General features: G+C 43.0%; 1 long non-coding RNA gene across 1 annotated transcript in view; it reads left to right on the top strand.

Annotated features, from left to right (window-relative positions):
* Positions 1-26,288, top strand: part of LOC144592447 (uncharacterized) — a 237,528-nt gene that overhangs the window by 107,252 nt on the left and 103,988 nt on the right. The gene's annotated exons all lie outside the window — the stretch shown is intronic.

Genomic DNA, 26,288 nt, shown 5'->3' with positions numbered 1-26,288 from the left:
TGTTTGCAATCAAATAACACAGTTTATATAATTAGTTTCTGAAATGCAAAGATTAAAACATAGTTAGCTGGGACTGCTTAACTGATATTTTAATATTTAATACCGTCTTTAAAGAAAAACGTTCAGAAGTCAACATAATCTACAGCACATTAAAAAAACTAAGGTTATGCATTTACCAAATTGCATGATTACATTTGCTGAGCATTTCCTCAATGTCTAGCAACTCTCTTTCATTCATCCCCCTATTTGCCTACCGATATATACAGTATGTACATGTGTTCATCGAGTACTTTGGGAACCGATTTTCACTATTTGGTGTGATTCTTGAAACATTGTTGGACACTATTATTTTGTTGCTAAACACCAAACACTATTATTTAGTTAAGAGTTACCGCTTGCACAAAAGGTCTTTCCATTTATGGATGTATCCATATATTTAATTATAAGAGGCGCAACAATAGTCAATAGTCAATAGTCAATTTATTTGTCACATACACATAAATGTGCAGTGAAATGAAAAATTACCTGCAGTTCAACAATAAGACCAATAAAAATAAGCAATAAAAATATGCAATAACACATACAATCATAAACCAACACCAAACAAAAGAAACATCCATCGCAGTGAGACTCCTCCAGTCACCTCCTCACTGTGATGGAAGGCCAGAATGTCTTTTTCTCTTCCCCTACCGTCTTCTCCCGCGGTCAGGCTGTTGGAGTTGCCACTGTTGGAGGGGCGGTCGGGGCTCCCGACATTGAAGTGTCGCGCCGGACGGTGAAAGGTCCGCGGCGGCCCAACCCAAGCCCCGCGATTCAGGGCGGGCAAAGACGCTGTCGCTACCGCTGCCGCTGCCGGAGCTCCCGGTGTTGGCCCCCACTCAGGGGCCTGCGGGCGTCTGACGTCCAGGCGGCCCGCGCCGAAGCCTCCGGAGACGAGTCGCAGCCGCTCCCGCAGCATCCGAAGGCAGCCAGCGCCGCAGGTGGTGAGTCCGGGCCGCGGGCTCTGCGAATCAGAGCCCGGGTGGTCCCAGCTGGAGCCCGCCAGCTCCAGGTGCATGGCCGATGGTAGGCCGCAGCGTGAACGGAGACACGACACAGAAAACAAAGGTCAGGTCTCCGTTCGGGAGAGACATTTTTACAGTTCCCACCCCCCCCCCCCACATAACACACAACTGCAAACACTACATCATATTTAAACTACAATTAAGACAAAAACAACAAAAAACACAAAAGACAACGGACTGCAGGCAAGCTGCAGCAGCGAGGGCAGCGCTGGCTCCTCCTCCTTTTCTCCAAATTTCTCCCTTTTCTGCTATTTTATAAATCAAACTTCGCTTGAAACATGACTGATGTCCACAGCAGTTTTAAGATACCAAATAGTTGGCTCACTCGTTTGCCAAAAAATATTGCCATAACCACATCCAAAGTGACAGACAGCTGTATAATTATGGACAAAAGCCATTAACAGAAAAATATATTGACAACACTGAAAAATAACTTTCTTGACTTTATTTACATTTTAATCTTGTGGTGCTCCTAAACCTTCAATGTCTTTTTCTGGGATGTCAGGGGTTCAGAGGAAGATTGGTAGAAGTATATAAAATTATGAGAGGTTCAGCTAAGGTAGACAGTAAGAACCCTTTTCCGGGAGTGGAAATGTCAAACCTTTCAGGGCATAGCTATAAGGTGAGAGGGGGAATGTTTAATGAAGATGCACAGGGAAAGTATTTTACACAGAGAGTGGTGGGGGCCTGGAATGCATTTCCTGGGGTGATGGTAGCGACAGATACGATAGTGGCATTTAAGAGGCGTTTAGATAGACAGATGGAAGTGCAGGGAATAGAGGGATATGGATCATGTACAGGCAGATGAAATCAATTTAACTTATGTTCAGCACAAACATTGTGGGCCTGTTGCTGTGCTGTACTGTTCTATGTTAGTTTAGTTTAATTTAGTTTAATTTAGAGATACAGAGCGGAAACAGGCCCTTCGGCCCACCGAGTCCGTGCGGGCCAGCGATCTGCACACATTAACACTATCCTACATGCACTAGGGACATTTTATATTTATACCAAGCAAATTAACCTATAAATCTGTATGTCTTTGGAGTGTGGGAGGAAACTGAAGATCTTGGAGAAAATCCACGCAGGTCATGGGGAGAACGTACAAACTCTGTACAGACAGCACCCGTAGTCAGGATCAAACCCGGGTCTCTGGCGCTGTAAGGCAGTAGCTCTGCCGCCATGCCACCGTACCACCCTGTCTGTGTCACTATTTACTCTATTTTCTAATATTTCAGGAATGTGTGTGTTTTTTAGGTTTGGGTGAAATACATATGGGTGCAATGCATTTCTATTGCAATTTAGTTTAAGGATGTTCCTTTTATTGGCTTTGAACTTGCTTTCATCTTTTTTTTTTATCCACTGTACCCTTGCAGGCTACCAGTGTTTCCATACCCATGCAAATACCCATACCCATTCAAATGGTTGGGTGTTCGGTATGTGTGTGTGTGTGTGCGTGTGTGCGTGTGCGTGTGCGTGTGCGTGTGTGTGTGTGTGTGTGTACGCGCGCATGTGCTTGTGCGTATGCATGCGTGTGTGTGTGTGTGTGTGTGTGTGTGTGTGTGTGTGTGTGTGTGTGTGTGTACGCGCGCATGTGCTTGTGTGTATGCACGCGCGCGCATGTGTGTCTGTCCTAAATTTGCTGGTCCTTACATGTGGAAATGCAGATGTTTCCCTCAAATTCTCAGCCCATAAATCCAGGATTTTTATAGTTAGAATATACAAAAGTATTAGAATATTAGAATATATAAAGATTCATTTACCAAGATTCTATGCAAGGATTTGGCAGTCCAATTGCACGCCATGTAATTCATTGCACAGTGAGTGTTCTATATCTACTCTTTGATAAAAATTATCCTGCAGTTTTATCCATGCATTTTTTTAAATGATTAGTGCAGAGATTATTCCTTTTTTATTTTTGACTTGGGGTTTCAATTTAGAGGTTTGGGGTTTGAATCAGTCAGATCTGCTGCATTAACCCAGATTATATGGAACGTGGGAATTGGAATAATTACAAAACCTTTCAGATTATTTTTGTGAATGTTTCAGGGTTGATCTGAAGAAACAAGTGTGAATCATTAAACACTGACTCTCTTACACAAGCAAAATTATATTGATTACACACAATCATCTGCTCTGACTTCCTTTGCTGCTCTATTACGGTGCATCTGTGCCTATACATCTGCGATGGATCATGGACTGCAAGCATGCCACCTTGAATCAAGCGTAATTCTGCTTCAGAGGAAGGAGAAATGCCTGTTTCTTGCAGTATGCAGTTTTCATTTTACCGGGCTAGAGAGGAATCAATCATTATTCTAAACTCTAAACTAAACTAAACTAAACTAAATTACATGGTAATTCCAATGTTGACAGGGTGAGCTCAACTGATGTAAAAGAGGCTCCAGGATTTTTGATGGATGATAAATGTAGTTCAGTTTAGTTTTGTTTAGAGATAACAGCTTGGAAACTGCCCCACCAAGTCAGCGCTGACTAGCAATCACCCAAAGACTAGTTCTATCCTACACACTTGGGACAGCTCACAGAAGCCATTTAATTTCCAATCTTGCATGTCTTTGGAATGCGGGAGGAAACTGGAGCAACCAGAGAAAACCCACGTGATCTCAGAGAGAATGAACAAACTCTGCACAGACAGGATCGAACCTTGCCCTCTGATGCTGTAAGGCAACAACTCTACCACTGTGCCAATGTGCCACCCCTCTCTTTATACTTGCCATGTACTTCAATGTACTTGCTTTTAACTCGGCACATGTTGCAATCACATGTATGTGACTTCAAGTACTAGTCAGCACTAACAGTGCTTTTACAGGTCAGTACAAAGCATCAGTGACAGTTTCATGAATGGCAAGGAACAGGGCAACCAAGCTTATGCTAACTTTTAACCAACTCTATACCTTATAATGTAAAAACACTTTTTGGCTATGGCCATTATTGAAAGATTTTCCAAAGGCAGCTGGGTGCAGAACGTGAGTGAAATCAAAACCATTATTTACCACATTGCTGACACATTGACAAAGGAATTCAACAGGGGCTAAGAACCCATGTAAATGCATGGTCAAATAGTCCTGGAAAGACATAACAAGCAAGATCAATTGGAGTCGGGGCATAAGATCTCAGTGCTTCATATTGTTTAATGACCTCACACGTGATCTCAAACCCAATGTATATTTAACTTTCCCATCTCCCTGCAGCGACAGCCATCCATGCTATATACCTCCATTATTCCCCTATGAATGAACTTCTGTCAAGTGAGCTTCGTACAATGCCTCATCAAATCATTACTTATACTATTTACTGATGCACCAAGGCAAACCTTCACATCTCTCGACTGTAGTGAATTCGCAATGGACAAATGCAACGATAGTCTTCACCACCCTGCACCTCAGAAAGAATGTGCTGGGCATTATTAAAACACTCTTTAGTTTAGTTAGTTTGGTTTAGTTTAGATTAGAGATACACCGAGTCTGAGCCGACCAGTGATCCACGTATATTAACATGATCACAATGAATGGCGGTGCTGGCTTGAAGGGCCTCCTCCTGCACCTATTTTCTATGTTTCTATGACAGCATCCATAGTCGGGATCAAACCCGGGTCTCTGGCGCTGCAAGTGCTGCAAGGCAGCAACTCTACCGCTGCACCACCGTGCTGCCCGTAAACCTTGTTTGAGTGGCACAGCGGTGCAGTTATGCTGCTGCCTCACAGCATCCAAGACCCGGTTTCAAGAGTCAAGAATGTTTTATTGTCATATGTCCTATAATGGAACAATGAAATTCTTACTTACAGCAGCACAACAGATATGTACATTTTGTACTCTGTAAACACCATACTAAACAACAACAAAAAAGGTCAGTGTCTAAACACAAACAATAGTAGTGCAAAGACAAAATCAATGCCCCCAAATCTATTTAGTTCAGAGCTTATTTGGAGGTTGTAGTGTTTAATGGCCTGATGTTTATAGAGTCCTGACCTTGAGCACTGTCTGTGCGGAGCTTGTATATTCTCTCTGTAAACATGTGGGTTTCGACTCCCATCTCAAATATATGCTCTGGTTTCCTCCCACATCTCAAATATAGTGTGGCATGGTGGTGCAGCGATAGAACTACTGCCTTACAGTGTCCGAGACCCGAGTTCGATCCTGACTATGGGTGCTTGCCTGTACTGAGTTTGTACATTCTCCCCATGATCTGTGTGTGTTTTCTCCGAGATCTTCGGTTTCCTCCCACATTCAAATGACGTACAGGTTTGCAGGTTAATTGGCTTGGTATAAAAATATAAAATTGTCCCTAGTGTGTGTATGGTAGTGTTAAAATGCGGGGATCGCTGGTCGGCACAGAGTCGGTGGGATGAAGGGCCTGTTTCCATGCTGTATCTCTAAACTAAACTAAACAAAACTAAATGTGCAAGTTGGTGGTTAATTGGCCACTGTAAATTCCCCCTAGTGTATAGCAAAGTGGTGGATTTTAGAGGGAGTTGATGAGAATTTGTAGCAGATAAAAAATATGATTGATGTCAAACTAATATATATGGGTGATGGATGGTTAGCGTGGATTTTTTGGACCAAAGGCCTTGTTTCCATTTTATTTGTCTCTCTTTCCAGACTCCATAGGTGCATGCAGCAGAAATTGTTAGAAGAGACGGGTCGGTCGGGGACGAGCTGTCTGTCCGTGGGCGTGGGGAAGAGAGTGGAAGTTTTGTTGCCTCCATCACAGTGAGGGGGTGTTTGGAGTCACTGTGATGGACGTTTGTGTTGGGGTTATGTGTCTTGTGTTCTTTTTTTATGACTGCTATGTAGTTTCGTTCGGTACCTCGGTACCGAATGACAAATAAAGCTCTGTTATACTGTTATACTGTTATAATACATTTTATATTTCAGCTTCTTCCTCACATCCCATTTTCCCTACAAATGTTTCTAATTTACAAGATGCAGAGAGTTTAAGCTTGAGGTTTTTTTCTTCTGTACCCACTTCACCACAATTAGGCCTAACTCACTTCAAATATACAGGAGTAATGGCAGTACCACAAGAGAGCAACAGTGACATGCCTTGTCACCTGATTTGCCAAGCAACCAATAGCTTAGTTTAGTTTATCGTCATGTGTACCGAGGTACAGTGAAAAGTTTTTGTTGCATGCTAACCAGCCAGCTGAAAGACAATACATGATTCCAATTGAGTCATTTTCAGTGTACATGATACACGAGCAGGGAAGAACGTTTAGTGCAAGGTAAAACCAATAAAGTCCAATCAAATATAATCCGATAGTATAAGAAAATAACTGCAGATGCTGGTACAAATCGATTTATTCACAAAATGCTGGAGTAACTCAGCAGGTCAGGCAGCATCTCGGGAGAGAAGGAATGGGTGACGTTTCGGGTCGAGACGTCTGAAGAAGGGTCTCGACCCGAAACGTCACCCATTCCTTCTCTCCCGAGATGCTGCCTGACCTGCTGAGTTACTCCAGCATTTTGTGAATAAAAAAAAAAAAATCCGATAGTAGTTCAGGACCGCTCTCTGTTTGCGGTAGGGTAGTTCAGTAACCTGATAACAGCTGGGAAGAAACTGTCCTTGAACCTGGTGGTGTGCATTTTCACACCTCTACACCCTTTACCCTTTGTGCAATGTGGAGTTTAACTTAGTGTTGGGATTGGTGTGTTGAGTCACCAGATCTGTGTTGGCTGCAGCTCGGCAGAGTTTAACCGAGATGTGAGCTCACTGGAGGTTGGTTCAGTTGAATGCATCAATGCAAGCAGAAGAAATCTGAATCAATTTGGTGTGGTCTTGGATCAAGAGGACATCAAAAAGTTTTGTTCAGGATGTATACACTGTAAATGGATCAATTGTAATCATGTATTGTCTTTCCGCTGACTGATTGTCACACAACAACAGCTTTTCACTGTACCTCAGTACACGTGACAATAAACTAAACTGTACTGTAAAATGGGAACTGGTGGAGTAAATTTGGACTGTCTTTAAGAAATCCACATGGTTTTCTTGACTGTTTTTGGACATTGCTTGACACTCTTGCCGACGGTAACAATCCATCTCCTCTTCCGTGGCTCTTGAACTGCTGACAAGGGTGAAATCTACACTTTCCCTGGGTGTGGGGGTGGATGTAACAAATTGTAGCGTATTTTGAGCAGTCCAAGATGTTCAAGCATCAGCGGAGAACTTCCGTGCAATGTCTCTTGTACAAGAACCCCATCATCCACCTTCCACCTCACATTGCGGTACCCAGAATGGCCTCAGCAGCCACCTCCAAACTCACGAGATCAGAGAGAAAGCAACTCAATGTGTAGGAAGGAACTGCAGATGCTGGTTTACACCGAAGAAAGGCACAAAATGCCGGAGTACCTCAATGGGTCAGGCAGCATTTCTGGATAGAAGGAATGGGTGACGTTTTTTGTCAAGACCCTTCTTCAGACTCAAGAAGGTCTGAAGAATGGTCTCGACCTGAAACATTACCCATTCCTACTATCTAGAGATGCTGCCTAGCTGGCTGAGTTACTTTAGCACTTTGTGTCTATCTTCGAGGAAGCAACTCATTCTTGATCCCAAGAGACTGCTGAAAAAAGAAGAAACATTATGCAATGGCGCTGTCTTTTGACATTTTGGACCTGCACAGCTAATGCTAATTCCAGAGTAAATTTAGTGAATTCACTAAAATTGATCAGTGGTGTAACATTTTGTTTTCCTGTGGCAAGAGTTAGAATCATCAAAATCTGCTTCCAAGTTCCCTTTGGCTGCCTTGAAACCCGTGTGTCAGGAGCTGGCAGCACTAACCTGTCAGAAGCCTAATAAAAAGGACGTCCCGAGGACATGATAAGCCACTAAATAAATGAAAGGTCTTTCTTAAATAAGCCTTTGTGAAGACAGTACAGCGAACAGCAGAGTGATGTTTTGAGGCTTTATGCTATGATCTTCTCGCTGGATTAACGCAGCCACTTAAATTTGGTTTTAAAATCACTGTATAACAAAGGGTATCACTCATCACTTTAAATTGGGCCCCTTACACTAAAAGGGGTTTGTCTGGCGTTGACTGATTATGCCCCTAGGGTGGATGCACATATCCTGCCTGTTCTGTTTCAAATGCACGGTAACCCTCCCATGTTATAAAATCAGCACAACCTCTTAATAACCTATTAATGGGACACAAGGGCATCCTGTCTCTCATTTTCTCACATTATCACCTTCCTTATTTATTTGTCCCCATATCCATCTACAGATCAATATTGGTGAAAGATACCAGCAGCCCTGCGGTTGTAGAAAACGTTTTGGTGTTTTGATTACTCCCAGAAGCTGAAAACTATTTTGAGATGTTGGCACGCTTGGTTTCTTGTATTTTTATTTCATGTGTACAAAAGTGAGTCAGGTTGAAGGGAATAACCTGAATTCCTAAAGTATCCGGCAACAGCCTGTGGGATTTATAAAAGAGCTGCATTTTTCATCTGTTAAGAACATTTAACACGTGACATGAGCACAACCAGTTTCAGAAGAGTAGTTCCCAGGCTAACAAATCTCACGCTGCTCAAGTACCCTTGAGGATGTTTTATTTCCTATCGTTGTACAAACAGGAAGTGGATAAGGAAGTTTATGTATCATAGAAGTTGCTCGCTAATGAGCCGTAATGTCCACTGCATGCTGCCATATCCGATCTTCCAGATTAATTTCCTGTTCAATTGCTGCTTTATTGTGCATGTCATAGGAACACAAGATAGTTATTTGGTAAATTGAGCTGATTACAGTCAGTAAGCACTTAATGAACTGACATAAATTAGGCATTTTATATCAGGTGTCTTTGGTCATTTTGTTGGACAGTTCCCGAAAAAAACCCCAATGTTTTTCTTTCTGCCAATGACAAAGATGGTTTTCTCAGCAAAAATGCTTTCTTGTGCCAAATTATTCCATTCATAGATTCGCACAGCACAGAAACTGATGCTTTGGTCCAACTTATCTTCACTGACCTGTGGTCAATGGTACTCTAACTGCACTAGTGGTCAATGGTACTCTGAAACTGATTCATCACAGCTCAATATGATTCAGTCTCACTTGATGTCTGGGAGTCACTGATTAATGATCAAGTTCTAGGTATCCAGCTGAGTTGTTCCTAACCCTAGCCTCAAGTGTTCAGACAGTTTTGGATATCGCTCGTGATCCTGCTGTTGTCACTAGTCATTGCTACCATGTTTTAGATTTAGATTTAGAGATACAGCGCGGAAACAGGCCCTTCGGCCCACCGGGTCCGCGTTGCCCAGCGATCCCCGCACATTAACACTATCCCACACACACTAGGGACAATTTTTTTACATTTGCCCAGCCAATTAACCTACATACGTGTACGTCTTTGGAGTGTGGGAGGAAACCGAAGTTCTCGGAGAAAACCCACGCAGGTCACGGGGAGAACGTACAAACTCCGTACAGACGGCGCCCGTAGTCAGGATCGAACCTGAGTCTCCGGCGCTGCATTCGCTGTAAGGCAGCAACTCTACCGCTGCGCCACCGTGCCACCCAAATAAAGTATGGCTGCCATGAAAAGTTGTTAGAGAAATGTTAGAGATGTTAGAGAAATTATTTGTCTTGTATTTTACAAAGGCTGCTCTTTGCATTTTTCATGTTGTTGCATAATTATGATTACATTGAACATGTCTGCAGATGGACAGAAGCTACACAGTGATTCAGGCTGCAGCATTTTTGGCACCTGACAAGTCAATGGAGGAAACACCCAGACTCCACATCACTAATCGGCAAGAGTGGAGTGAACCCATCAAGGATAGAGTGCAAGGTCTTCAATAATCTGATTTCTATAGGTCAATGGGAAATGGACTTTACAAAGAGACGTTTTTTAAAATCCTCCCAACGTCCCGTCCCCCCCTCCACCGCCCACCCTCCTCCACCCTCTGAAAATTAATTTGTTATTATGATATGTTCCATCTGGAAATAGAATTGAACAGCATTTTTGTTATGTGGTGTAGTTTAAATTGGAATTGAGGTATGTATTCACAGGCATTGTGAATATGACTTAATAGCTGCTTCTTTAACCTTGATGTCATGGTATTTCTAAAGGTTTTTAAGGAGGTGATTATACAATTCGTAATTGGTATGCTTTTATAAAAACTACACTGCTTTCCCAATCACATTCATCTTCAAATCCTCAGAGTGCGGGAAGCACTACCTCTACACATTTTGTGTGTGTTTTCTTTCCTCAATCCAACTGGGGGATTTCTAACCATGTCACATTTGAAAAGCCCACACAGAAAAGGTCTGTGATGCTTGAAATTGCTTTCTAAATAACCACATAAACCTTTTAATGTACGAGTTCCTTATGTCTTTTTTTTAAAATACAGAGTGTGGGGTATTGTTGCTGTTTAAGTTCCCATGATCATGAGAGGAGAAATCCTGCTATAATTCCTGGCAGACATGGCAGTTGAAGCAATACACTCGATGAGAACAGCTTATATTTCACAATGTTTTTTGCGTGTATCTCCATGGAACAAAAAAAAATCAAACTTTCAGTCCTTTTGTGGCTAACATATAAAAATATCTATGCCGCTGGACACGGGAAACACAAATTAATTTGTTTTTCAGTTACTATTCCAAATGATATATCATTGATTGTTTGATAAACAATTTAAAAAGTCACATTTGTCTTACAGTGGGAAAAGGGAAATTAATATTCCCAAATGGCTGATGCTATTTAGTAAAACAATCTGTTAGCAAACCACACCGCGGGGATTGAATGCCAAAATACTGAGCAGAAAACTGACTTGCAGAATGATGTTTTTGAATTGCTGCCAGACAATCCATATATGTGTGGCGTGACAACACACTGGTCACCTCTGCAATGCTCATGATCTCCTCAGGGAAACTATAAAGCACACATGGAAAAAAAAACTTAAGATCATAATCTTAATTTAGGCAAAAAAAAAACTCAAGCAGATGCCCTTCTAATGAACTATAAACAAGGATATGGCAATCCTATCAAATATTTTAATAATGACTTAGAATTGGTGAATATTTTTGTTTTCATTAGTGCATTTTGATGGGAAGAGAATGTTTTTTTTCCATTTTGTATGCTCTGACAGTGTAACGAGGTCTTGGCTCATGCCATAGTCTTTTCAGCAGTACGCTAACTATTTGTATGCACTGCAATCTTATAAAAGGACCCTGCTCTCTTTCATTTCCCACACTGCCGGTTCTGAATCTTCCCAGAATGATTTTTAAGAATTTTAAGTGAAAATCAAAACCCTGTGGAAACTCAATAGAACTTCACTAAACTAATTTTGGATTGGACCTGTAACAGTAATTATTGGATCAGATTTGATCCAGTGTATACGGAAGTAAATACATTGTGGTAATCTGTTGAAAAATACACTTTCCTTATACCCCGTCTATTAGATAATTAAATTTAAAATACATTGCTTATACCTTACTTTTTGATCATTTTTTATGTGCTGTTCTTTATATAATAAATACTATTCGATTTATTTTCATTTCGGTATTGTTACAAAATGTTAAAGAAAACTGCTGAGCCAAAAGGGTGTAAAGTAAACAATTGCTTACTATACAAAGTAGTACAAAACAATTTTTTATAGGTGAAATCATTCTACAAAAGCCTGAATATAGACTCATCCTGTGGCATCTCTCCTTATTCAAGCATTCCTCCATCCCAGTAATCATCCAAGCTGTCAGTAGCAGTATATCCCACCTTAAATGTGGAGACAGAGAGTGTTCACATGATAAAGGGGGGAGGTTGAGGAAGGAATAGGGGGTGGGCAGCAGCAACTGTGTTTGTATCCATACAGTCATAACAAAATTTCCCAATTTTTATAGTCCATGAATTCCGGATTCAATGCACTTGTACTATCGTATCACAAAGATTATCTACATTACTATTCTTTCTTGGGCAGTCTCTGGAGGTCAAGGATGACTTGCTTCATCTCCAGTTTTGTGTGCTCTGAGTAGGCTGATGAAGCCAAAGTGGGACCTATAGATTCTGCAATAATTTGATTGGAAATACAGCATGGAAGCATGGAAACAGGCCCATGCCTACTGAATCTATGCCATCCATCAACCTCACTCCCTCCCCCCTCCACCTCCCTGCTCATGTTAGTTTTATATTACCCCACTTTCACATCCACTGCCTGCACACTTGAGGCAATTTTCAGAAGCTAATTAACCTATAAACCTGCACATCGTTTGGATGTGTGAGGAAACCAAAGCGTTGGAGGAAACCCACGCAGTCACATGGAGAACGGACAATCTCCACATAGACAATACCCAAAGCAGACAGCACCCGAGGTCAGGATCAAAGGCATGTTCTCGAATGTATGTTCTGTAAGGAAATTGTCTATTTGCAATTAATTTTTCCAGTGGAAAGAAGGACATTAGCTGAAAATGCAATACACTAAAGCTCAAAAAAAATTGCTGTTTCACTTGGAAACATTGTTTTGGCACTTGGAAGGTGAGAAAGGTAAAGGTAAAAGTGCAAGATGGTAACTCCTGGGATTATATGGGAAGGTGTCAAGAGAAGGTGAGTGGGTATTAACTTAGCTGGAGATTGAAACAGAGTATCGTAGATGAAATGGGTCCTTCAGAATGCTGAAAGCTGAAGATATGTACGACAATTCCATCAGTTTCAGGGATAATGGAGGATGATCCATTGAAGGCAGAAGACGCTGCAGGAAAGGTGATGGGAATGGGCAAACTATTTATGTTCAGAGCAAGAGAAGTAGAAGAGCAGGGATGCAAAAGATAGAAGAAATACAGATGAATCCTCATCAACTAAGATGGAGGTAGGGGTCACATCTGAGAGAAAGGACAACTCATTGGAACTGCTGGTATTGAATGTGGTATCATCAGAACAGATGCAAAGGAAGCAGGCGCATTGGAAGATCAGAATGTAGTCCTTGCAGTAAACAGTCAGTGTTTAGTCAAGTTTCCCCAGGGAATCCATGGCCTGAGTGAATGCTGGTTGCCAAACCATTCCCTGACACTTTGAATGTAATTTTTATTTTAAGTGTATTGGTCATTTGATCTGATTTTATCCAAACATGACTTTAAAGTGAGCCTTCTATTTCACATGCCTTGAAGAGTATTGAGATGATTTTTGGATGATATAGAGTGAGTAATAAGTCAAGGACCTTGAGAAATTGCAGAAATGATTTAGCGGAATTGTGCCAGGAATGCGAAAATGTTGTAATGTAGAAAGACTGGAAATGCTGGAGTTGTTTGTCTTGGAGCAAGGAAGTTTAGAAACAGATTTGATAGAGATGCTTACATTTTTATGATGTACAGTTGTTCATCTGGCATGATTGTTTCCAAGGCTGTTATTTTGCCAGTCGTGCCGCTATTTTTCCCCTCTCCTCCTCTCTCAGCATTCTGCAGGGGTCATTCCTCCAAACTCATCCGGTCCCACTCTTCAAACTAAATGCCTCTGCTGGTGATGCAGGATGTTATAGTCCTTTAAATGGTACTGTCTCAATGTCTGAAGGTAGCAGATTCTGTTGCAACTTGCAAAGTTGAATTATGTGAAGACGGGAAGAAAGCAAACACCGTTCAGGTCACCCTATGAAGGGAAGGTTGTGGAGGCTTTAGAGCGGGTGCAGAAGATGCTTACGGAATGTTGTTGCCATGATTAGAGGTTAGTAGCTATAAGGAGAGATCGAACCAAGAAGAGATTGTTTCCTGTGCAAGCTTGGACGTCAAGGGGAGATTTATAGAATTATATATAATTATGAAGGGCATAAAGAGGGTGGACAGTCAGAACCTATTTTCGAGGGTGGAAATGTCAAAGATTAGAGGGCATAGCTTAAAGTTGAATGGGGCAAGATTTAAGTGAGTTGGGAGGGGCGTCTTTTATATAGAGGGTGGTAAGTGCCTGGAACACATTGCCGGGGGTTGTGGTGGAGGCAGATATGATAGTGGCTTTTAAGTGGGTTTTAGATAGGCACATGGATATTCAGAGAAAGGAGGGATATGGATCATGTGCAGGCAGGTGAGATTAGTTAATCTTAGCATCATGTTCGGCACAGACATTGTAGGCTTTAGGGCCTGCTCCTGTCCTGTGCTCATCTATGTTCTATGTTCCATGTTTAATTTAATAAAATGATGCTTAAAATGATCATATAAACCAGTAGATTTCATGTAACTTGTAAATCATGACAACAGTTGCATGTTCAAATGTAACAAAGCATTAGATTTGATGGGTAGGAAGGAACTGCAGATGCTGGTTTAAACCGAAGATAGACTCAAAAATGAATGAATAATGAATAAATAAGTTTATTGGCCAAGTATGTACATATACAAGGAATGTGCCTTGGTGCCCCGCTCGCAAATAACAACAGGAACATACAGTAAACAATTAAGAATAAAGCATAAAACATTAAAACATTAAGAATACACCGTTACAGTTTAAACATGTGAGTGAAATAAAGATTCAAGATATCTTTATTTGTCATCCAAAAAACAAGTTTTTTGGACGAAATTTCGTCACCCACAGTCCAACAATAAGAGCAATAAAATAAGCAAATTACACAACCCCAACCAACACAAAACCCCCCAAAAAGAAACATCCATCACAGTGAGTCTCCTCCAGTCCCCTCCTCACTGTGATGGAAGGCCAGAATGTCTTTTTCTCTTCCCCTGCCGTCTTCTCCTGCGGTCAGGCTGTTGTCGTTGCCTTGTTCCAGGCTGCGCCGGACGGTGAAATGTCCGCAACGGGCCGACCCAAGCCCCGCTGCAAGTCGGGGCGGTCGGGACTCCCGACATTGAAGTCCCCGCCGAGCAGAGAAAATTCCGTGGCCTATTTCAGGCCGCGCCGGACGGTGAAATATCCGCGGCGGGCCGACCCAAGCCCCGCGATCCGGGGCGGGCGAACACGCTGCCGCTGCCGGAGCTCCCGATGTCGGCATCCACGCGGCCCGAGCCTAAGGCGAGTCGCAGCCGCTCCCGCAGCCTCCGAGAACGGCCGGCTCCGCTGATGGTGAGTCTGGTCCGCGGGCTCTGCGAACCAGAGCCCTGGAGGCCGCCAGCTCCAGGAGTTGGGCCGATGGTAGGCCGCAGCAGGAACGGAGACACGGCCCAGAACACAAAGGTCGGGTCTCCGTTCGGAAGGGACACATATTTACAATGTTACAGTTCCCCCCCTCCCCCCTACATACACACATAGTACAAAAACACAAAAACACCACATCACAACTACAATTAAGACAACAAAAACAACAAAAACACAAAGACGAATGGACTGCAGGTAAGCCGCAGCTGCTAGGGCAGCGCCGCCATCTTCTAAACCAGAGCAAAAAGAGACTACTGACCTTTAGTTATTGAGTAGAGCTACTACTCGCAGAAAAATACTGTTTTCTGTCTGGTTGTGGCTGCTTGGACAGTCCGGATTCGACTTCCAGAGGGAAGTGTTTCAAAGAGCTTGTGGCCAGGGTGAGAGGGGTCAGAGATGATCTTGCCCGCTCGCTTCCTGGCCCTTGCAGTGTACAGTTCGTCAATGGGGGGAAGGTTGCAGCCAACAACCTTCTCAGCTGATCGAACGATTCGTTGCAGCCTCCGGATGTCGTGCTTGCTGGCTGAGCCAAACCAGACCATGACGGAGAAAGTGAGGACAGACTCTACAATGGCAGTATAGAATTGGACCATTATTGCCTGTGGCAGATTGTGTTTCCTCAGCTGCCGCAAGAAGTACATCCTCTGCTGGGCCTTTTTGACTGTGGAGTCAATGGTGGTCTCCCATTTAAGGTCCTTGGAGGTGATGGTTCCAAGGATCTAAAATGACTCCACAGATGTGACTGTGGTGTTGTTGATGGTGAGTGGGGGGAGGGGAGGGGGAGCTCTCCCAAAGTCTACAATCAGTTCCACTGTCTTAAGAGCATTGAGCTCCAGGTTGTTACAAGAGCACCAGGATGCCAGCTGTGTCACTTCCCGTCTGTAGGCAGATTCCTCCCCATCCTGAATCAGTCCAATCTGGGTTGTATCATCTGCAAACTTGAGAAGCTTGACAGAGGAGTCTGTGGAGGTGCAGTCGTTGGTGAGAGAGAGTAAAGGAGAGGGAAGAGTACGCAGCCTTGCAGTGCTCCTATGCTGATGGTCTGCGGGTGTGCTTTCCCAGCCTCACATGCTGCTTGATGATCCACTGACAGAGGGGTTCAGGCACAGTCAACTGGGAGAGTTTGGAGTGTAGTAGCTCTGGCACAATGGTGTTAAATGCAGAACTAAAGTCCACAAACAAAACGTTTTGAGTCGAGACCCTTCTTCAGACTGGTCCCGCTGAGTTACTCCAGCTTTTTGTGTCTATATTAGATTTGATGGGGTTGATGTTCCTTTGTGCCATTAATTGGGTGTGATTCTTGATGCTCCCAGATCTGGCTCGAGTGAGGAGGTCAAACATACGAGTGCATTTACATTGGGGTCAGAGTTATTCAGTAAGGAAGGAGGGGGTTAGGGGGGGGGGGGGGGGGTGGCGAGTGGGAGGGGCATTTACGACATGGTAGTTGTTTTATTAAAATGAGTGAAGTACTGGTCCCGCAAAATCTTAAAAATCTAAAAATCTAAGTGATGGGTCGTAAAAGTTGACACTGAATAAGTCTTGATAAAGCCAGTCAGTACTTGTTCAACATAACTTCACTTTAGGACAAACAAATTTAAGATCATGGATCTAAAGTTATTTTAACCTTGAGAAGAAAGCTGTGTTCAATTCTAGTAAGTGTCAGACCCATGTCATAAAAGGTTCCAACCTAATTACCAGTGCTTTGAGCAACTATGCAGATCAAAAGCAAGTATCTACAATGTTGAATCAGCCTGATGTGGGTTTATAAAATAGGCAAACCATTTTAAATTTAGGCACTGGTATTGTTATTGGCATCTATATATCTGCTTCTTTCTGCCTGTTTAATTGAATGAGCGAAAATATCATTGATCAAAGTTCGACAATGTGTCTCCTTTTTTCCTGTCCCGCAATCTTCAACCGTGATGCATTACCAAATGAAATGCTTTTGTCCTCTGCGTAGTTATGACATCTACAGCAAGCTATCACTATTTTGCTGAGACAGACAAGCTTGTTGTAAAGTATTCCCTAACTAATCCAGGCTGTGGCATCCTCAATTGAGAATCTAAAAAATCTGTTTATTGATGATCCCTGGCTTGTGTATGCTTTCATGTGTTAATTCTTTGGTTAGTACAGCCTTCCTCGTTTGAAACCAGAGCCACAACATCACGGCCATGGCGTAGATTTTGACTCCTTGAGATGTATCATAACTAATCGGCAGCTTGTCTTGTGTCTCTCCTGACTGATCAATGGAATTCACAGGGGAGATGTAAAATAGGCTGCCAATAAGCTGTCAGCTGTCTTACACTGCTGCACTGTCAAGGTCTTCGCTGTGACTTTTGTTCCCTGTAGCCTGTTTTCCTTCCTGATGCTCATCCACACAAATACAAGTGCACCGACCGGATGAAGGAGCCCAGTCAAATCGACACAGAATCGAGAAGCGAGCCGTTTCTTCCAAGACTGAAATGAGAAGGAATTTTCCCTCTCAGCGCAAGTGAATAGTTTATGTTCTTCGCCCTGGAGAACTACGAACGCTGAGTCATTATGTGTAATCAAGGCTGGGATAGATTTTTAAACCAGCGGGGAAATCAAGGGTTAGGGGGAATCAGGCAGGAAAGTGGCCAGAAGGCCAACAAACTGATCAACCATGTTCTTATTGAATGGTGGGGAATGCCTGAGGGGCTCCAAGGACTATTCCTATAACATATGTTCTTATCTGCATGATGGAAGTGTAAGTTCCTTCACAAGAGGCATAAACATATAAATTCCAAGGGAGGCAATGAAAGGCAATGAGTGATTGTGGAGCTTCTCTGCTCCTTGCTTCCACAGGAAGCTCTAATCATAATGCCATAGGTTTACCTTTAGGTATATTATTATTGTCATGTGTACTAAGGTACAATAAAAGAAGTTTTATTTGCATGCAATACAATCAATTCAGGTAATATTATGCATGAATACAATCAAGCCAAACACAAGTACAAAAGATAGAGTGAAGAGAAAGATAGCAGAGTGTAGAATATTGTTTCTCAGCATTGTAGCATTACAGTTCCAAAGCCAAAGTTCAATGTCCGCAAAGAGGCAGATTGGAGAATTGGGACTGTACCTTGGCTTATGGAAGGACCGTTCAAAAGTCCAGTAACAGAGGGGAAGAAGCTGTCCCTGAGTATAGTGGCACATGCTTTCATAATTCTGGACCTTCTACCCAATACGAGTGAGGAAAAGAAGGAATGACCAGCACAGGAAAGATCGTTTATGATGGCTGCTTTCCTGAGGTAACATGAGGTGTGGATGCAGTCAATGAAGGGAAGTCTGGTTTGTGCGATGGACTGGGCTATATCCACAACTTTGCGATTTTTAGAGGTCTGAGGCAGAACCATTCCCAAACAAAATTGCGAGGTAACCTGACAGTTTAGAAATATGTGATAGAGGACCCCATCCTGTCTCTGTTAGACGAAAGAGAGGTTTTGAGTTTAATCTATCTCTTAGCCTAAAATGAATTCAATTGTAAGTTGCAAGAGAGGAAATGATCTGAAGAAAGGTCCAACCCAAAACATCACCTATCCACATTCTCCAGAGATGCTGCCTGACCCATTGAGTTACTTTGTGACATTCCTTGGATAAAACCAGCATCTGCAGTTCCTTGTTATTGCATAAGTTTCTGAAGCGATTAAAATTACAAAGCTACTGGGGGAAGGGAGCAAAGACTTTGCAGCACAGTGGCGCAGCGGTAGTGTTGCTGCATTACAGAGCATGCAGCTCCGGAGATCCGGGTGTAATCCCGAATATGCGTGCTTTCTGTACGGAGTTTGTACGTTCTCCCCATGATCTGCATGGATTTTCTCTGAGATCTTCGGTTTCATCCCACACTCCAAAGATGTACAGGTATGTAGGTTAATTGGCTTGGGTTTGTATACTTGGTATAAGTGTAAGTTGTTCCTAGTGTGTGTAGGCTTGTGTTAATGTGTGTGGATCATTGGTCGGCATGGACTCAGTGGGCCGAAGGGCCTGTTTCTGTGTTGTATCTCTAAACTAAACTTTGGCCAAAGCATGTTTACGTTCCTCTTGCATTTTGTGTTTTGGTCAAGATTCCAGCATCTGCAGTTCCTTGTGTCTCAATAAAATAAGAGGCCATTCATCTAAAACTGAGATGTGTAGACATTTGTTATGTTGGAGGAAGTGAATCTCTGGAGTTTTCTTCCCCCAGAATGGTGGAAGCCAGATAATTAGATATAATTGAGATGGAGATGAATACATTTTTGAGAGATCAATTTGAGAGTTAATAGACAATAGACAATAGACAATAAACAATAGACAATAGGTGCAGGAGTAGGCCATTCGGCCCTTCATGCCAGCACCACCATTCAATGTGATCATGGCTGATCATTCTCAATCAGTACCCCGTTCCTGCCTTTTGCCCATACCCCCTGATTACGCCATCCTTAAGAGCTCTATCTAGTTCTCTCTTGAATGCATTCAGAGAATTGGCCTCCACTGCCTTCTGAGGCAGAGAATTCCACAGATTTACAACTCTCTGACTGAAAAAGTTTTTCCTCATCTCCATTCTAAATGGACTACCCCTTATTCTTAAACTGTGGCCCCTGGTTCTGGATTCCCCCAACATTGGGAACATGTTTCCTGCCTCTAATGTGTCCAACCCCTTAATAACCTTATATGTTTCAATAAGATCCCCTCTCATCCTTCTGAATTCCAGTGTATACAAGCCTAGTCGCTCCAGTCTTTCAACATATGACAGTCCCGCCATTCCGGGAATTAACCTAGGCTGCACGCCCGGGAGGCTGCACGCCCGGGAGGCTGCACGCCCTCGATAGCAAGAATATCCTTACTCAAATTTGGAGACCAAAACTGCACACAGTACTCCAGGTGCGGTCTCACTAGGGCCCTGTACAACTGCAGAAGGACCTCTTTGCTCCTATACTCAACTCCTCTTGTTATGAAGGCCAACATTCCATTGGCTTTCTTCACTGCCTGCTGTACCTACATGCTTCCTTTCAGTGACTGATGCACGAGGACACCTAGATCTCGTTGTACGTCCCCTTTTCCTAACTTGACACCATTCAGATAATAATCTGCCTTCCTATTCTTACCACCAAAGTGGATAACCTCACACTTATCCACATTAAACAGCATCTGCCATGCATCCGCCCACTCACACAACCTGTCCAGGTCACCCTGCAACCTCATAGCATCTTCCTCACAGTTCACACTACCACCCAGCTTTGTATCATCTGCAAATTTGCTAATGGTATTTTTAATCCCTTCATCCAAGTCATTAATGTATATTGTAAATAGCTGCGGTCCCAGCACCGAGTCTTGCGGTACCCTACTAGTCACTGTCTGCCATTCTGAAAGGGACCCATTTATCACCTCTGCTTTCTGTCTGCCAACCAATTTTCTATCCATGTCAGTAACCTACCCCCAATACCATGTGCTCTAATTTTGCCCACTAATCTCCTATGTGGGACTTTGCCGAAGGTTTACAGAGAAATGTGATATGTTGCATTTTGGGAAGCCTAACATAGTGTCAGAAGTCTCAGAAATGGAAAAGACTCGAATGCAGGCACACGGAGAAGTACTGAAGAAAACCCAAAATCCAAACGAACTCAGAACTCAGAACTCATAATAAGTCAATGGCACAATCATAAGGGCGGTGTGAAGGTAAAGAGGTGGCTCAAAACCTGCAGAAGACCTCTTTCAGGTCATGATATTTGGATGGTACTTTGCACAGGTCAGGATTGTCACTGGGAGCAACATACACAGAGGTGAGGGGAAGACAAGTGAAGCGACGACAATTAACGTGACAATCTTCCCCCCAAGTGGAGATCTTGCCAGTGGACCAGTCTACGGTGGGGCTGTAGGGAGTCAGCCAAGGCCGACCCAGAATGATAGGGACATGTGATGAATTTAGCAGGAGCAACTGAATTCTCTCCCGGTGGTTTCCATTAACACAAAGTTCTCGAGGTGAAGTAGAGAGTGAAGCCATCCCAATTATTCTTCCAACACGTGCACTGGCTCGGCGGGGCTCTTCTACTTTAAAGGTGGGGATCAGAAATCTCCAAGCAACAGTGATATCTATGAAGCTATCATCTGCCCCCGAGTCAGTCAGAGCATTAGGTTTCAATAGCATGCCTCCAAAGCGTACCGTAATCGGAGTGAGTCTGGTGGAAACAGGAGGGAAATAAACCTTGCTCACCCATAATCCCTCTCTTGCTGGGGAGTGTTGGCTTTTACCGGGCAAGCAACGATGAAGTGTCTGGCACCTCCACAGCAGAAACAACACCTCTCCCGTATACGTCTCTGACGCTCGACCTCAGCCTGGTGCGGCCAATCTGCATAGGCTCCCCCTCTACTGGATCAGGACCGGGATGCGTGGGGCTTCTTCTTCCCAAGGGAAGAGAGACAATTGGCTCACTATGACGAGAGGGATGTGATGGGGAAGGAGACTGTTTGAGAGCTGCTGATAGTTTGTCTCACTGTCTCTCTCGGAGCCGGTTATCTATCCGGATGGTCAAATCAATCAGCGCGTCCAGATCCAAGGGATGATCCCGAGAGGCCAACTCATCCTTCAGGTTCTCATTGAGGCCATGGATGAAGATGCTGAGCGGAGCGGTATCACACCAACCACTATCTAAAGCAGTGGTTTGAAAATCAATAGCGTAATCAGCAACCGAACGTCAACCTGGCGGAGATGCAGCATCCTCTGGGCTGCCTCTCTTCCGACCAAAGGGTGGTCGAAAATCTTTCTCAGCTCTGCCGAAAAACGGGCAAAGTCCTGGCAGAAGTCTAGCTGTTTCTCGTAGGGAGCTGTACCTCAGGCTGAAGCACGTCCTGACAGCAGGGAGATGGCACAGGCTACTTTGGAGCGTTCAGCACTGAAGCGGGACGGTTGTAGCTCAAAAACCAAAGAGCACTGGGGTAAGGATGACCTGCAGGTAGACGGATCGCCATGGTACTTCTCCAGGGTGGGAAGAACTGATTCCAGAATGGGCTGGATACAGCTGGAAGTGAACAGTGGCGGAGAGGCATCAACAGAGACGGGAGGAATTGGCGGCGGTATGAGGTGTACCAGGAGCTGGTTGGCACTGGTTGTTAACTGCTCGATGGTATACGCGAGTCATTCTATTCGAGCAGTATGTTGGACTATTCGAACCTCATGAGTGCTGAGGATGGAGCCTCGGTGTTGAACAGCCTTGTAAAGATGAGCCAATATCTCCTCAGTCCTCAGTCCCGGAACTAAGGGGCATCTAAACTCTGATCAAGCTGACCAGGATTGCCTGCCGAGTCCATACTGGCTGACTAATCTGTCAGAAGCCTCAGAAATGGAAAGGACTCGAATTCAGGGTCACTGAGAAGTACAGAAGAAAACCCCAAATCCAAACTCGAATGAAACCGAAAGATACAGACCCGGAAACCAACAGAATTCAGAATTGGTATCGAACCGACAGAATGCAGAACTGATTAGTCGGCACCCATTTGGTGATGACCTCAGATATTGATACCCAAGTGATAGATTAGGGGAGCAGATTAAATGCAGGTGTAACTCCTAATAGCTCAGGGGAGGAGTGTGGAAAGAGTCTCAAGTGTCTGGAGGCGTGGCAAGCGTGACACTTGGGCAGGACCTACACAGTGAATGGTAGGGCTCTGGGGAGTGTTGTAGAGCAGAGGGGTCTAGGAGTTCAGGTGCATGGTTCCTTGAAGGTGGAGTCGCAATTTGCGAAAAAAGGTTTTTCGCACATTGGCCTTCATTAGTCAGGGTATTGAGTATTGGGAGTTGGGAGGTCATGTTGCAGTTGTTTCTGACCTTGGTGAGGCAGCATTTAGAGTATTATGTATATTTCTGGGCACCATGTGAGGGAAGATATGTTGTCAAGTTGGAAAGCGAACAGAGAATATTTATGAGGATGTTGCCAGAACATGAGCTACAGGTTTGAGCTACAGGGAGAGATAGAGTAGTCTGGGACCCTATTCCTTGGAGCACAGGCGGTTGAGGAGTGATCTTATAGAGGTGTATAAAATCATGAGGAATAGATCGGGTAGATGGACAGAGTCTCTTGCCCAGAGTAGGTGAATCAAGGACCAGAGGACATAGGTTTAAGGTGAAGGGGAAATGATTTAAGAGGAATCTGAGGGGTATCTTTTTCACACAATGGGTAGTGGGTGTATGGAACGAGCTGCCAGAGGAGGTAGTTGAGGCTAGGACTGTCCCAACGTTTAAGAAATAGTTAGGGACATGGATTGGATAGGTTTGGAGGGATTTGGACCAAATGCAAGCAGGTGGGACCACCAATTAATGTTATGGGCCAAGAAGCTTTTCTGGAACTGTTGAAGTGTCTGCATCATGAATGTTAATCAATATCTTTTGCTCTGAAAATAAACATAAGCTCTTCAGCAAAAATAGAAATATTTCCCAATGCTGCATTTACATTGGAAATTCCTAAAAATTAAACTTTTTTTTAAAAGGGAGGGCATTCATTGTCATAGAAAGAATATATGCGTTGATAAAAGGTATAAGAGTATTGACGTACTGTGAATACTGTAATTTCTTCCCAATGTTGTTCTTATGTTGTTCTTTAAATTAGCTTCCTTCCCTAATCTCAGCTGTGTATATTTGAGCTGCTGGAAAGTGCTCCCAAGTTTCCCCAAATGTGTAATGTATTATAGTCCAGAGAGACAATTTTACAAATCACTTTCTTTACAGTTTCCTGCATTTTGATCATCAGTGACAAGATTGTTTGTTGTCACTAGCACTGGGCTTTTCCTGATTCCCTACCAGTTAAAGTAACAAAAGCCAGGCATACTGTTCAAAAATGTTGCTTACATAGGTCAGCAGAAAGGAAATGGAACAATTAATCAGGGTATGTTAGCTGGGCAAAATTCAGCTCAGTTCTTTGATTCTTCATATGGATAAATTCACTGCTAGAAATGCTGATGTACTAATAGCTTGAATCTAATCCCAGAAATAGCACATATCATCCACTTTCCTATCATGCCAGGCTGTGTGTCACTGCTGGTCCATTCTTAGTCAGAGATGAATGTTGTAACGTGCAATGGCTTGTGGTACGTCAGAACATCAAGCACGGTCAAGCTGTTTAATGCAATTGGCTCATGAGCGATCCAGATGTTAGGGGTTTTCAGGGAAATGTTATTAAACAAAAATGATCTAAATTGCTGAATGGGAAAAATAAAATCCGAAGATGCCAGTACATTAAAAATGCAAAATACTCCCATTAATATCTCGTACTATAACTACATTTAAAATAAATGTTGACAGGTATAAGGAAAGGAAAGGTTTAGAAGGATATTGGGCAAACATGGGAAGGTGGGACAAACATAGATGGGGCATCTTGGTCAGCAGGGGCAAGTTGGGCCGATGGACCTGTTTCCATGCTATATGACTCCACGTCTCTACCTGGTGAATGGATCTTTCTGTACCATTGAGTATTATATTGCCTTAAGTCTTTAGTTAGAGGGTGGCAAATCTGTGGAATTCTTTCCCACTGAAGGCTGCGGAGGCCAAGTCAGTGGATATTTTTATGGCAGAGATAGATAGATTCTTGATTAGTACAGGTGGCAGAGGTTATGGGGAGAAAGCAGGAGAATAGGGTTAGGAGGGAGAGATAGATCAGCCATGATTGAATGGCAGAGTAGACTTGATGGGCCAAATGGCCTAATTCTACTCCTATTCCTGATGACCTTATGACCTTAAAATTAAGTCTAGGTGACTAACAGTTTGTTAATGTGACATGAGATTTTTTATTCCAATTTCAGTGTAGTTTAGAACTTTGAAAAAATGTTCTTGCTTTCCCTCCTCTGAATATATGCAATTTTGTAGTAACAAAATCACAATACCCTCTTGGTCAGTGTGAGTGGAGTTGTGTTTTATCCACTATTAATAAAAGTAAACCAATGATGCCAGATTATATAGTAGCAAAGAATGAGTAAAATGCTGTCACTTAATCAGCAGTCTATATGATATCCACAAAACGTACCTGTTGTGATTTGTAATGTCCTCTAAACTCAAAGAAAAATCAGCAAGGCAATGATTCATTTCCAGGCATCAACATAATCTGTAGCAACTGGAAATGGTGAAGGATCTGATGGCAGGTCCTCAACCTGAAATGTCATTTGTTTCTTTCAGCACATATGCTGCCTGGCCTATTGCGTATTTTCAGCATTTTCTGTGTTTTCAATTTGTACCTATATGCCCCTATTATTAGAGGGCTGGACCTGTTTAAACTAAATACCTTGTGTTAAAATAGCAGTAGGAGGAATACAATAGAATTTTTAAATGTCTGCAGCTGGTAAAATGTAATCTTGTTAGACCAAATATGTCTACATAATCTAATTTGAAAGTTTATTTTTATTATTGTGTAAATGAACATGATGCTTAATTTCTTCGTGCTGGCATAATCAATGTATCAAACTAGGATGTAAAAATATGATATTTCAGTTCAATTTTGTTTGTTGCTTAAGATATTCAATCTATATCTTGAGGGCGGCACGGTAGCGCAGCGGTAGAGTTGCTGCTTTACAGCGAATGCAGCGCCGGAGACTCAGGTTCGATCCTGACTACGGGTGCTGCACTGTAAGGAGTTTGTACGTTCTCCCCGTGACCTGCGTGGGTTTTCTCCGAGATCTTCGGTTTCCTCCCACACTCCAAAGACGTACAGGTATGTAGGTTAATTGGCTGGGTAAATGTAAAAATTGTCCCTAGTGGGTGTAGGATAGTGTTAATGTACGGGGATCACTGGGCGGCACGGACTTGGAGGGCCGAAAAGGCCTGTTTCCGGCTGTATATATATGATATGATATGATATGATTTTAAATCTTTCGCCTACCAATTATGCATTATTGGTGGTTCTGGAAAGAGTTCAACTCAAGAGTATACAATGTGGCATACAACCTAATGGCATGAACACTGAATTCTCCAATTAGAAATAATAAAGAATCAAATAATAATCCAGAATTCTAACAATTGATACATTCTGCATCTCAAATTTCCAGTGTTGTTCGTTGTTTTCTTTTTCTTTCTTTGCAGCCTTTATTTATTTTCCACTCGTAGTTATAGTCATACAGTGTGGAAGTGGGCCCATTGGGCCAACTTGCCCACGTTGATCAACATGTCCCATCTGCATTAGTCCCACCTG

Source organism: Rhinoraja longicauda, chromosome 3, assembly GCF_053455715.1.
Source record: "Rhinoraja longicauda isolate Sanriku21f chromosome 3, sRhiLon1.1, whole genome shotgun sequence".
NCBI lineage: Eukaryota > Metazoa > Chordata > Chondrichthyes > Rajiformes > Arhynchobatidae > Rhinoraja > Rhinoraja longicauda.
The sequence above is the reverse complement of the archived record's forward strand: the minus strand, read 5'-3'. Positions and strand labels throughout refer to the sequence as shown.